Genomic DNA, 13,863 nt, shown 5'->3' on the forward strand with positions numbered 1-13,863 from the left:
AGTTTCTTGGGAAGAAGAATCGTGCGCCATCGCCATCTGCATGACTGTGTACCTTGGATTCTCCTTTATACCTGTTCTTTTCAATTTGACTTTTCCTTCAGCCATCTTGACTTTTTCCTGGCCAAACATTCTCTTAGGCCCAAATGGTCATTGTATCATAGTTTGGAGAGCAAACTCTTTTCTTTCTATGTAATTGCTAACATTCACATTAGATAATTTGCTGTAGCTTTCCCTTCCTTAGCCTACTACTACCATGGTAGTAGGCTTTAGGTAGTGTTGTAGTGCCTTTCGATTAATTTAAGTATTTAATTTTCCTCTTCCTTCCTTGGATCTCTTTGGCCTCTCAAATGACCTGAGATTTCTGTTAAAAAGATTGATGTTATTGTCTCTTGTAGAGGAAACTAATAAAGTGTCTGTGTGTGTGCATGTGTGTGTGTGTGTGTGAGAGAGAGAGAGAGAGAGAGAGAGAGAGAGATTTTGGGTCTGTATCATGTCTTTACTGATCTCTCTGCTGAAGGTTTAGTTTAGATGTCTTGCTGTCTAATGATAGCTCTTACTTCTTTGTTTCCAAACTATTCTAGCTGAATTGTTAGGCCAAGAGATGACATTTGGCAGCAGTTGTATTTAACTGTAAGATTTTAAGATATTTGGGGTTTACTGAGAACTCGATATAGTATAATTTTGTGCAGTGTACTTGAATTTTAGGTTGTATAATGCCTGTTGGATCTCTGGTTTTTATTCCTGGGGATCCAAATTTAGTGTGTTCTTATAGGAGGGAGAGTAGTTTCTATGATTTATTCATTTTGAACCAATTTAGCCAAATGTGATACTTTCCCTCCATTCATCAGTAGTTGACATATGTTTGGTATTTAATTTCAACCCTTCTGAATAAAAACTATTTTGAGAAGATAAAAGTGCAAAATTAAAGAATGGATTATAATACATTCCAGAATTTTAAGTGAGCGTCTTTGTGCATCATCAAATAAGGGTGCTCTTTTTCTTTGGGAAGCTACATGTTTCTGGAGTTCGGTGAAGTGCTCCCCTATTTTTGAAGCCTGGGTCTGCTTTTGTTTAGTTTCTTTTTGCTTTTGTTGAATATTGGGATATCTACTTTACAATTAACTTTTTGACAAAAAATGATTCAAGAGGGACTGAAGTAAGATATGAAATGTGTGACTCTGACCCTCTAGCTCTCTTTTATCTCAAATCTTTGCTCTGGGAGAAGCTGACTTGGAGCACGGATACCTACGCTTACTGATTACGCTGTTTCCTGGAGTATTGGATCAGTTGATCAGGGTTCGTCATTTCAGAATATTTTGACATAAGACATCTACCGTGGGCCTCTGTGAGTAATCCCTTTCCTAGGATGATGTTTTGAGGTCATTCAGGTAAGGCTGTCAGTCCCCAACTTTGATCCCTATGCCTGAGGGGAAGGCCAGTAATTAATTCCCTGTGATGCTCAGCAAAGTGCCACAAGCACCTCTAAGACCGTCCTCCTTTCTCGTGGGAGAGACCCAAGCAGTTCTTGACTACAGCGCGTAGCAGGAGGCAGCAGTGACAGCACAGTTGGCTGAAAACTACCTGTAAGAACTATGTGATTGTCTCTGAGCAAAAGGCATCACCAGGTTCTACTTCACACCCCCTTTTCTCCCCCCCGTCCTATGGCATTAGTGGGCCGAAGACAAGCTTACCAACTCCCAAAGCTAATGCCTCTGTAAAAGATTTGTTTCATCTCAAGTTGGGGCTGCTAATCCCAGTCTCCTTTTCAGATTTGGACAGTGTTTTCTGCTAAAAACGTTCACTTGTCCATTAATAGCATGTAGTCCTTAACCTGCAGGTTACTAGAATCATAAAAAGCCCAGAACTCCAAAAAACCCATGGTCTTGTCTATTGACTTGCTCTCCTACCATCTCACTCTTACTAGCTCTCAGTTTTGGGAGAGGAGGGAAGGGACCTCCAGAAGGGAATCTAGTTACTGGTGGCACCTCCTCACAAAAAGCTCAAAGTGAGGCTGAGGGAGGAAACTTTGCCCAGGGCCCACTACTCAGACTAGAGACTGCTGAGAGAGCAAATGTTCTGTGTGTGAAAAGCAGCCATTGCATCAGGTCAGGAGATGGAACCAGCCTCCTACCCTTGCCTTCATCTGTGCCTCCAGTCTTTAGACGGATGCTCCTTCCAGTGGCTCTTTGATTGGCTTCTTGGAGCCTTGAGCCCCAGCTTCTTGCTCTGCTTTTACAGGAGATTCTCTTTAATTGCCCTTGACAAGGCCTTTTGCAACCTGTGTATAATATGACCAAAAGAGGTTTGGATAAAGGAGGGCCATGTGTCTTTGGGGTCGTCTTTAGGGGTGCCAAAGTGCCCCTTTAGTGGGTCCCCAGTGTTATCCATGCTGTCCTCTTTATAGCTGCAAATGGGAGAAGGGAGCAGTAGAATGAACGTGACCATGGGGGGCAGGTACACTCTGAAATTCATACACTGTTCATTTCCAGGCCAAGTATTGACCAATCGTGTGCCCATCAGTTAGCTGCTTTTTCCCAACTGCTGGCTTGGTCTCTTGCAAGTGATTTCCCTGTAACACTCAGTGGTGTCCCTCCCCTTAAAACCATTTATTAGCTCCTGGCCACTCCTGCGTGTAACAAGTGGCTTCTGTCATGACAGTGGTGGTTTAAAAGCAAGGGTGCTGTAGCTAGAGATTCCTCCTCTTGCTTTACTCCCACCATGTTTTGAGGCCTGTTTTTCTCTTGCAGATATTTTTTTGCCAGTCTGAGACTCCTTGTTTAAAAATAAAGCAAATTCTCCAAGTAATTACAGTTAAAACCTGATGCTCTGTAGAATCTTGGTTCAAGCATTTCTTTTTTAAAAAATAACATTATTTGACTTTTTTACAACTCTTCAATAGCTGTTCATTGCTATAGTTATTTTCTAAATTTTTATTGTGTATGTTTAAGGTTTACAGCATAATGTTATGGGATACATATAGATAGTAAAATGATTAGTAATCAAGTGAAGCAAGTAAACATCTGTCATCTCACATGGTTACTTTTTTGTGACAAGAGCAGCTAAAATCTACTTATTTAACAAAAATCCCCAGTACAGATTTATTAACTATAGTCCTCATGTTCTACATTAGCTCTCTAGACTTACCCTACATATCTGCTTTGTAGGATGACGTACGTCTCCCCATGTCCCCTCCCCCTCCTCCCCCTGCAACGACTGTTTTATTCTCTATCTGTATATTTTAACTTTTTTTTTTTTTTAAGATTCCACATATAAGTGAGATCATGCATTATTCTTTCTGTGTCTGGCTTATTTTACTTAGCGTAAAGTCCTCCAGGTCCATCCAAGTTGTAGCAAACAGCAGGATCTCTTTTTTTAAGGCTGAATAATATTCTATTGTATATGTATACACCACCGTTTTCTTTATCCGTTTATCTGCCGACAGACACTTAGGTTTCCATATCTTGGCCATTGTAAATAACAAGCATTTCTTCTAAATCACCCTTTTCAAAGGTTTTTGTGGGACAACTACAGTGGAGTTAAAATGTTAATAGCATATCCAGATCACTTGTTCTAAACACGTGGAGGTTATGACCTGGCCTTGCTATTGGTTCTCAGGAATGTTTTTTTGTGATGTTTCTGCTGGGGCAGACACTGTTAGACGCCTCAGAAGACCTTATGCTGTTAAGGAAAGCCTGTGTAAAACCTGTTATTTCGGGATGAGATTGAACTTCAGGTTAGATGTTGAATCAGAAGTAAGGCCAGATGTTGTCAGTTACCAAATGTGGAGGAAATTCTAGTGTAAATCCCATTTCTGTGAGTTTGTCGTAAATCCGATAATAGGGAAAGTGACTTGTAGTCATGTTTGGTGCATTCGGAACAGAATTTTCAAGATGTGGATCACTTTCTTTCGAGTGTTTCTTAACTATGGGGAATATGAAATAGGTGAGGGATGTAAGGTAATATAAAGAAGCAATGACCCTTTCCTTAAAGTTTCAAGAAGTTGAATTTGACCTGGAAGGCAAGAGACACATGGTATGATTATTTAATTGCTCTACATGGCTTCTAAAATTGTAAAGGTAAAGGGCTCAGACGGACTGGACAGATTCCTACTGCCTGGCCCTTCCTGATAAGGTCTTTCTCAAGACAGGATCCCTGAGAAAGTAGACTGTCGACATTCCTTCCTAACACCTTCCATTTCCGCCCCCTCTCTTCTGTGGCATACCTGGCTGTGTTCCTGCCTGGAGGCCTGATTGACCTTAGCCTTTGAGGTTACTCAAGAGATTTTGTCATGAAGCTTCTTAAGCCCTCGGGTTTTTTCGTTGCTTTTGGTTTGTTTTGTTTTGTTTTAGGATATTAACTTTTTTTTTTTTTTTTTTTTTTTTGCTTACAGAGTGAAAGGGAAGGAGAGAGAAAGGGGCAGGGTAGCTTTCCTCCTCATCCCAGCCCTTGGTAGCCTTACCGGCACCAGAGACTCAGAAACCTGTCCGTGTGGGTGTGATCCTCCTTCCCCCTCCTCACTGCTGATGGGCTGTCATGCCCCTCTATGATGGCCTGCTGTCCCTCGCCTCACACCCTAAGGAAAAGCAGAGATCTCTCCATTGGCCAACAGACCTCTCTCCATCTTTTCCCTTTCCCGAGCTCTTTGTCCTAGTATATTCCTCCAGTAGCTCGGCCGCCAACTGCAAAAAGGGGAGCTCATTTTGAAGTAAAAATAGCTGAACACATGCTGAGTGACAAAAGGCCCTACTCCCATTCCGCTCAGCCCCGTTTTTTTCCATTTGGCTCAAGTTCTTACATTCTCCAAGGCCCCACCCCTACAGTTAGCAGTTAGTGCCCGCTAACTGCTGCTGCTGGGTTCTTGTTGCTTCGCCCATGTAGTTGCCATGAGCTCATTCACATCTTTTGGTTTTGACTCAGGGTTTGAACATAAGACAGGCCAGTCAGGCCTGACCAATCCATTTCGCCTGGGCACTGTACCGAACAGGTTTTCTACCTCCAGCATATAAGCAGCCCAGAGCCACGCCGTTCAGTTTCAGTCATCTCCCTCAGTTCTTGGGGTAGCGCCTCTACTGATACAGTGGGTGGGGCTTTGTGGCTCTGGAGGGGCTGCAGCGAGGCAGGGGAGGGCCCTGATGCGGGGAGCGCTGCCCAGCAGTGGGACGTCCCAGCTTCCGCCAGGACTGGCTGCCAAGCTGCCTCCTGGCTGAGGACTTTTTCTTCCCTCCTCACACACACACACTCGGTTCCTTTCCTGCAGCCACCACCGGGCACCCGGGGCCTCTCACCGCTGCCACTAGGGGGAGCCGAGAAGAGGCGGGGTTCGGGGTGGGGGGACACCTGGGAACGTAGCTGCGGGCTCAGCGGCGGGATGAGCGAGAGCTGAGCACCTGTCGATCCTCCAGGTCCCCTCCTCCCCTGTAGGCTGCCTGCAGCCAGGGTGACAGCACGGCGCCCAGTTCACACTCGTCCCGCAGACAGGAACGTGCGCGCTCCCTGATACGCATCGCATCCGACGCCGTCCTGGAGCCTGAGGCGCGCTTGGTCTAGACAAGGGCAGAGACAAGGAAATGGACTCGCACACTGTGCTGTGATAGCACTGTGATGAGAGGAGAACGCGTGCTGTGCGAGCACAGGAGGGCACCCAGGCCGGCGCTGGAGGCAGGAAAGACTTCCTGGAGAAAAGTATTCTGACTCTTGAAGTCGTTGGTTAGAAGTTGGCCAAGGACGGAGTGAGGAGAAGGGCGTTTCAGGCAGACAATGGCACATACTTATTACCTGGACACCCACAAGAAACTGGCTGGTGCGTGCGAGTGTGTGCGCGTGTGTTTCGGGGTGGGATGGAGAGCTGAGATGAGGGATGGGGCTGGTGAGACTAGGTCATGAAGTTTCATACTAGTAGTGACCACCCACGTGTAGTCCCAGCGTACTTATTAACAGCACCCCCTTTCAGTCTCAAGTGTCCTGGTTTGGGTGATAAATTATATGGTAATCCTACTTGTAAGACATACTAAGGAATTTGAACTTTACCCTAGGAGCAAGGAGGAGCTACTGAGGGTTTTAAGCAGGGCACTGGCAGAATCAGAGTTAGATTTTAAAATCGGACGGCAGTAACGTGAAGAGTGGATTGGGGGGGCAAGAGTAGAGGAAGGCGGTTCAGTTAGGTTAGATCAGAAGCGGTGCAGTGAATTGTCCTAGTGAGAGAGGAAGGTGGTGCTGAGACGTGCTGGTTGGATAGAAGACCAATTTGCAATAGGTTTTGGAGAACTCAGCAGAACTTGGTGATGTTTTGATGTAGGGATTGAGGGAGAGGGAGGAGTCAAGGACAACTTTCTTTTTTTCATTTTTATTTATTTTTTATTTTGTCGATATACAATGTGGTTGATTATTGTGGCCCATTACCGAAACCTCCCTCCCTCCTCCCTCTCCCCCCTCCCACCCGACAACTTTCGTTTTTCTGGCTTGAGTGACTGGTGCATGCTGGTACTGCGGACTGTGGGAGACGATGCTTAAGTTTAGGAGCTGCTAAGTTTAAGGTGCCTGAGGGACCTCTCCAGGAGGAGTCAACAGGCAGTCGCTGCAGCGAGTGGAGAGGTTGTGCTCATCGGTGCATATTTACCTGCACACCTTCTCCAGATAGTCACGAAGCTGAAGCAGTGGGACTGTCAACTAGGCCAGCCTTAAGCATTTTGGGTGTTTATCTTAAAAACACAAGGAGACAGTGGGGGACGTTATGGGACAAGAGGAAAGCTAGGGAACCATGAAGAAAGGTAAAAAGTATTTCATTACTTATTTATTTTAATTTATTGAAACGTAATTGTACATATCTGTGGGGTACAGAGTTGAATATCCATACCTGTGTGCATGCAATATGTGATGCTCAAATCAGGCTAATCAGTATATTCAGCATCGCGCAATGTAATCATTTTTTGTGGCCCTTTACCAATTTCTTGCTAACCGCCCTCCCTCCCTTTCCCACCTCTGGCGGCTTCAGTCTGTTCTCTCCTTTTGAAAGGTCAACGAATTACTGTGATTGTTGTATCTTTCTTTCTTTCTTTGGTAAAAAGTGTTTTAAATGCATAAGATAAACATTTGGGTTATGGGATATTCAAAGTAGAAAAGTAGAAGCCAACGAAGAAGGCTCTAAAGGAAAAGGACGTGGATCTTTTTTAAAGTGTAGACATATTACAACAGGATTACAGAATATTTGGGAAATGTGTGTAAGAAGCCTCACCCACGGCCTGCCATCCCATCACCATGATGATGATTTTGGTGTGTTTGGGAGGTGTGCGTGATTGAAGCAAGAGCAGCAGCAGCAGGCTAACTAAATACAACCTAAGATAACAGTTTAACGGGGTGGAAGGCCAGGCCAGGCTGCAGCAGAGACCAAACGGAATGGCAAACAGGGATCCATTAAAAAGGGAGGCAAGGGCTTCAGAGCCCTGTGTCTGCTCTGAAAAGAGTCCCTATGCCATTTCTTTTTTCTTTTTCTTTTTGATGGCTGGCTTTTTTAAAAATTAAACTTTTTATTTTGAGATATTTGTAGATTCACATGCAGTTGTGAAAAATGAGACTGAGAGATCCCATATGCACTTTATGCAGTTTCTCCCAATGGTAACACCTTGAGGAACTATAGTGCAATATACAACCAGAATCGATAAATTGATACAGGCAAGATACAAAGGAAGGATCCCTGTCTTGCTCTTTTATATCCTCCACCACTACCTTCCCACCCCCACCCCCTCGCAACACCTAATCTATTCTCCATTTCCATAATGTCAGATAAATTGAATCATGCAGTATGTAACCTTTTGGGGTTGGCTCTTTTTTTACTCAGCCTAATTCTCTGGAGATTCATCCAAATTGTTGCATGTATCAGTGGCTTGTTCCTTTCTAGTGCTGAGTAGAATTCCATGGTATGGATGTACCATTGTCTATTTAAGCCACTGAAGGATATATGTGTCTCCAGTTTTGGGCCGTTAAGAATAAAACTGCTTCATGGACAAGTTTTTGTGTGAACATGAGTTTTTATTTCCCTGGTAGAAATGACCAGGAATACAGATGCCAAGTTGTGTGGTAGATGCATGTTTTAAGAAACTGCCAAAATGTTTTCTAGAGTGGCTGTACCATGTTACATTCCCAACAGCAATGTATGAACAATCCAGTTTCTCCACATCCTCACCAGTATTTGGTGGTGGTGCCATTTTTTGAAAAATTCTAGCCACTTTGATAGGTGTGCAGTGATATCTCATTGTGTGTGTGTGTGTGTTTTTTTTTTAAAGATGACTGGTAAGGGGATCTTAACCCTTGACTTGGTGTTGTCAGCACCACGCTCTCCCAAGTGAGCCACGGGCCGGCACTCATTGTGGTTTTAATTTGCATTTCCCTAATGGGTGATGATGTTCAACATCTTTTCATGCATTTATTCACTATCCTTATACCCTCTTTGCTGAAGTGTCTGGTCAAATCTTTTTGGATCTTGTTTAAGCCTTTGGTTTTAGCTGTCTTCTTCTAACACTGGTCCAGCATGGGAAGTGGGAGATGGGGCACCGCCCCATTGCTGCCAGCTGGAAGTAAAAGTACGATCGCCACCCAACCCCCATTGACAACCAAGTAGGGAGCCTGCTCACTTCCTGCTGGGTGGGGATGGAAGCTCTGGCTCTCAGCTACACGTCTATGATACCTTCTAGCTGGGAGGGGTAGGAGTTCCTCATGACTTCTCCCCACATGGCCTCCACTGACACCACGGTGTGGGGAGTGTGGTGGCTTAGTTACTGCGTGGCCTGCTTAGCTTGAACCCTATTTGAGCTCCCTCTCAGTGTGCTGGAGTAAAGGCCCCAGAGGGTTCCAGGCTAGTACAGCTCCGTGACCTTGCTTGGCCTCTGAGTCCCTTCCTCTCTTGGCAAATGATCAGGCCTGCCTTGATAAAGCCCTAAGGTGGCTCCCAGTACCTCTATTTGGGGGTTAATGTGAGAGCTAGTCACAATATCCAAAAGGCAGCTTGAGATAACCTTCATTTTCAAACTGTCACTACAGATTTCTGTGAGGAGAGAAGGAAAGAGTATTTTGAAATTAAACAGAGCTAGGGCATTACAGCTCCCCAACATTTGGGGATCAGCTACTCTAATAACTGAATGTAACTTATGAACTCCTGATCTGCCTTGTACCACTGCAGAGAAATTTGCTATAGCCTCTAGATTTATGGAGTTGCCCTTCTCTCTGCAGACAGCAGAGGGCCTCATTAGCACAAATTCAATGTCACTGGCAAATATAGGGGAAGGGAAGTCGGCCAAGGTTCTAGAAGCACAGTAAAACTGATTAACAGAAATGGGCAAGAAAACTGGCTGGTCAGCTTAATTCCCTTAAAAAGGGGATTTTCTGAGTTAATAGGGGTTGAGCAGAATCTTCTTATTGTTCCACTCTTCATGGTTGAAATTTTGTCCAAAATTCCCACGTCTTTGCTGCCTCAGCTAGTAATAGGGATCCTGGGTAGGGTTGTCAGATTTAGAAAACAAAAATACAGCATGTCAGGTAACAACCCTGGACGTTATATATTTAAAAAACATAAGACTCTGAAAGATGGAGAGAAAAAGAGAGCAACTAGGGACCTCAGGACCCGAGGAAAGACATGGAGGTGAGTTCTCTGGGTTTTCTTTTTGCCTCATGTATCTCGCTGACACCCCAGAAATGCCATTGGGCACAGGCGATAAAAACCCTAACAAAGTCCAGCTCTCTCTAGGTGAAGTACCAAGAAAGAGGCAGTCTAGCAAGACATAAAGCTTTTAGACAATAACTGCTCTGCTGCAACCTAACACTACAAAAAAAACTGGCCCCACCCTGCCCACACCAGCAGGGACCAGGTGGGAAGCCAGGTTGCAAGGAGGTGTCCCCAACCCCCCCACCACCAGATTTCAGAAAAAGCCTAGAATGGAACCGGGATTTTCATGGCCACCAGGTGGTAATGAGGCCATGCAACATTTGTAACATACTCATACTAAAAAACTGTTGTTTTTCTGAGATTCAAATTTAACTGGACATCCTGGTTTTTATCTGACTACCCTAATTTGGGGTAAAGCTTGATTTTCCGACTGAGGTTGAGCAAGCTGTCAGCGTTGTCAGTCACACCAGTGGCCACTGCCCCAAGGCCAGGCAAGGGGATGGGGCCAGGTGGAAGATGTGGGAAGAAGAGCGGGAGTTCATGGTGGGCTCCCCATTGACAGCTACTTTCTTCAAATTCCCTGTAGCCACTTATTTTCTTCCCAATTGCTCTTTTCTCTCTCCTAAAAATCAATTTCAGGAAGAAAACTAAGCCGTTTAACTCATGTGTCTTCTCCAAGGAAACTGAGTTGATTGTTTATGAGGGAGATTTCTCTCGCAGGATTATTGTGTGGCTTAAATAAGATAACGTAAGTGAAAGCCCCTCAGTAACCAGTAGTTGCTCCATAAATGGTACTTTCCTTCTTTCCTTAAACGTCAAGGATAACTTGGAGACATAATCAGCCTGGCTGTGGCTCAGAGAGAAAACCCAGCTGACCTTCTTAACCTTGAATGTCATTATTATTTTAGTAGCCAATGCTTTTATGGAAAAACAAGCCATGGTTAACAAAAATCCAGGCAGCACAAAATGGCATACGATGAAAAGGAAGTCTTTCTCCTATTCCGGACCACAGTCCTCCACTTCCTCTCCCTAGAGGCAACCACTGTTACCAATTTATTCTCCCAGAGAAGTTCTATGCGTATGTATGCCTGTATATAACCCATCCCCCACCACCACCACCACCAATGTGAATATACTAGACACACTGTCCCGCACCTTCACACGTTATTTTTAGCTTCTCATTGCCGGCTGCAGTGGGACACAGGCGGTTGATCCTGAGGGTCCTTATGGAAAACAGCCCTTTGAAACTTGTTGCTACCGCTATTGTAAAACGTTGTCAAGGATGTTGCTCATTATATCCCACAGTATCCTCTCTGAGGACCCCCAGGAGGAATTCCGGTCTGATCTTAGCACTGACAACAGTTGCCCTTTTGAGCAATTAGTTTGTTTTTATCTCCTGGACATTGTGAATTGTGTAACGACAAGGTTTCCCCTTTCCTGTTACCTGCTAGAAAGCTTAGAGCCAACTTTCTGGCCCGCTCTTGGTGGGGGCAGAGGTTTCAAGGAACGCCTGCGCAGCGCTGGCGCCCGCCCTCCCTGGTTTCTCTGTCTTTAATTTACGCCGCCTTGTCGTATTCTGTGTGCCCTTGCAAGCTACCAGAAATCATTTCTGAGCAGAGGCGAAGTTGGAATAGTTAAATGACTGCCTGGCTCTGCTCATTCATTACCTCCAGTCTCGCCCCACCGCTCCCTTGACCCCGTCATACCCTTCCGGCAGCTCCTCGTGCTCCCCTCCGGCCTGCCTGGCAATTACTCTTCCGTCCCATCTTTTATCTCAGCCGGCCCCCATCGCCCTTGGGCCTTGAGGGGCCTCTCGTGCTAGTCCCTGCCCCTATCCCTATCCTCGCCTCCCTGTGCACTGCGTGCAGCCTTGAGATGCTTGCTTTGATCATTCTAGGACTGAAAACTCGGGCGCTGGGCTACATATTAGGACCATGCTCCAGCCACCCAAGGTTCCAGCTGGCGGCCCGGCCTGTGTCTGATAATGCGAGTAGCGTGTGCTACAAGAACAGAGCCGTCCTGGGGTCAGGCTACCTGTCTGGACCAAGCTGGCCAAAGCTTCAGGGGAGGTTGGTGAGACAATGACAAGATGAATTTTTTGGAAGGAAGCTGCATCCCAGGCCAGCTAACCTTGTTTCCCAGGCAAAGGGCTTAGAGTCTAAAGGGCCAGGAAGGCATAGTGGTCTCTGGAAAAGAGCACAGAGACCCTACAGAAATAATAGGAGACCCAAGCTCTGTCTGTTCCCAGACCTGCCACTGAATGGCAACATCTAGCAAGTCCTGCCTGCTCCCTGGGCCCTGCTTTTCTGATCCATAAAGACAGCAAGTTGGATTACATGATCTCTAAGGCCCCTTCCAGCTTTGACAGCTCATGGATATATGTTTCCTACCACTTCTTTTACAGCCTCTATCCTCCCACCTGTGCGGCCCCCCTGCCTTGGAGGAGGGCAGTTCCCAGCCTCTGTTAGCAATGCTAGGGATCTAAGCATTTCAGCTGGTTTTGCTCCTGCTAGAGGATGTGGCATCTCCTCTTGGCTGACACAGGCCTGCCTGTGCTGGGCTTGCTAATAAGACACTTCTACTCCTTGGCTGTAAAAGGGAGGTTCCTGCAGTTACCAATCTTCCAAACTGGCAAAGATGCTCCTATATATAGGCTACACTCGTCTGAATTCACGTTTAACATCATAAGAAATTCAAAGGAAATCCAGCTGGAATGTCTGGTTAGCTAGTTGCATTTTCCTCTTGCTGCACCTGCAGCCTCCTCTATTTCCCACTGCAGCAGTGTGGCGGTGAGACGGACTGGCTTAGAATGAATGCCCTTTCTCGCTTGTCCTGATAGCTCAGTGGTCAGTTCCATCTGAGCTGAAAGTGATCAGAAGTTAATGGTGGTCTTTTTTCATGGAGTGGCTAATTTTGTTTTTAAATATATATTTTTTTAAATTCAGGAATCCTTCAGCAATACAGAAAAGTCCAGAAATAATAATAGCTGATTCAAACAGATCATACTTACTGGGTCCTGTTCAAAGCACTTAGACGGATTAACAAATTCTCTACTAAAACCCAGAGAAGTTGGTACCATTATAATAAACACATATGTAGCCATGACCCAGATTTAACAAATGTCCACTGTTTGCTATATTCACCTTAGATCTTCTTTTTAAAGAAAGAAAACATTGTAGAAACAGTTAACATTCTCCCTATCCCAATCCCCTACTGCCCTCCCCATTGACAACCATTATTCCAAAGTCTTCCTATTTATGTGTTTTATACCTTTACCACACAGTATATATTCATAAATATCAATTTCTTTTAAAAAAATTTTTACAGAAATAACGTCATTATGTACATTTTCTTCTAAAACTTGAGTGGTTAATTTTGTGTCTTGCTATCGTAGATGGCTTCATTCATGCAATCAGTTTCCAGATCATAAAATGTGAACAGTTAGGCTTCATGTAGACTTACCTTGACCATAAAGCTCCTAATTCCCTCACAGCCTTGGGTCTCAAGACCTCTTCCTACCAGCCTCCCATGGCCCAGCCCTATGTCTTCTGGTTTTTTGTTTTTTTTTCCCCCCTCTGAGATCCAAAGTATCAACACTCACTAGGTGAACTACCATTCACGAAAACTATTGCTATCATTGCAGAAGCTGCTAAGGTAGTCAGCCTCCCCTCCCGCAAAGCCAGACCCATTTCCTCACAGCTGCCAACCCGCACCCATACCAGAGGAGCAATCGATTCGTGAGGCAATGCTGCGTTTGTTTGCCAGGTGTCAGAAGTGGCCTTTGTTCTTAGCAGCTGCTCAGCCGCTGAAGATGGGGTGGAATATGAGTCCATGTTTTGCTGTTACTCCTCGTCTTCAGGGCTCTGAGAGAATATTCAGTGGAGAGTTAAAGATCACTCCTCCCTTCCCCTCGCCTCTTCCCCAAGTCTCCAGAGCCTCAGGCCAGGCTAGATCTCAACCCCCACACATGCCAACTCACAGCTCCCACAGGCAGAGGGAAGGCATCCAAAGCAGCTGACCTGGAAATTTGGTCCCTTTGCTAGGCTCCCACGGACTAACCTTATGTCGTTTACAATAGAACCAAGCGAACTAGCTCCTATCAGGCCATCAGCCAGGAATTTCCACAACTTCCAACCTGCCCCGACCTGCATCAAATTATCTGTATCTTTATTTACCACCTTAACCATCTTCCTTCCAACTTGTCAATC

At 45.3% G+C, this 13,863-nt stretch overlaps 1 non-coding gene across 1 annotated transcript; it reads right to left on the reverse strand.

Moving 5' to 3' along the window:
* Window positions 1-13,227: 13,227 nt before the first annotated feature.
* Window positions 13,228-13,298, reverse strand: LOC134368808 (small nucleolar RNA SNORD56). Its single transcript, XR_010022509.1, has one exon. It is a non-coding gene; the product is annotated as a small nucleolar RNA SNORD56 (small nucleolar RNA).
* Window positions 13,299-13,863: the final 565 nt, after the last annotated feature.

The sequence above is a fragment of the Cynocephalus volans genome, chromosome X (genome assembly GCF_027409185.1).
Source record: "Cynocephalus volans isolate mCynVol1 chromosome X, mCynVol1.pri, whole genome shotgun sequence".
Taxonomy (NCBI): Eukaryota; Metazoa; Chordata; class Mammalia; order Dermoptera; family Cynocephalidae; genus Cynocephalus; species Cynocephalus volans.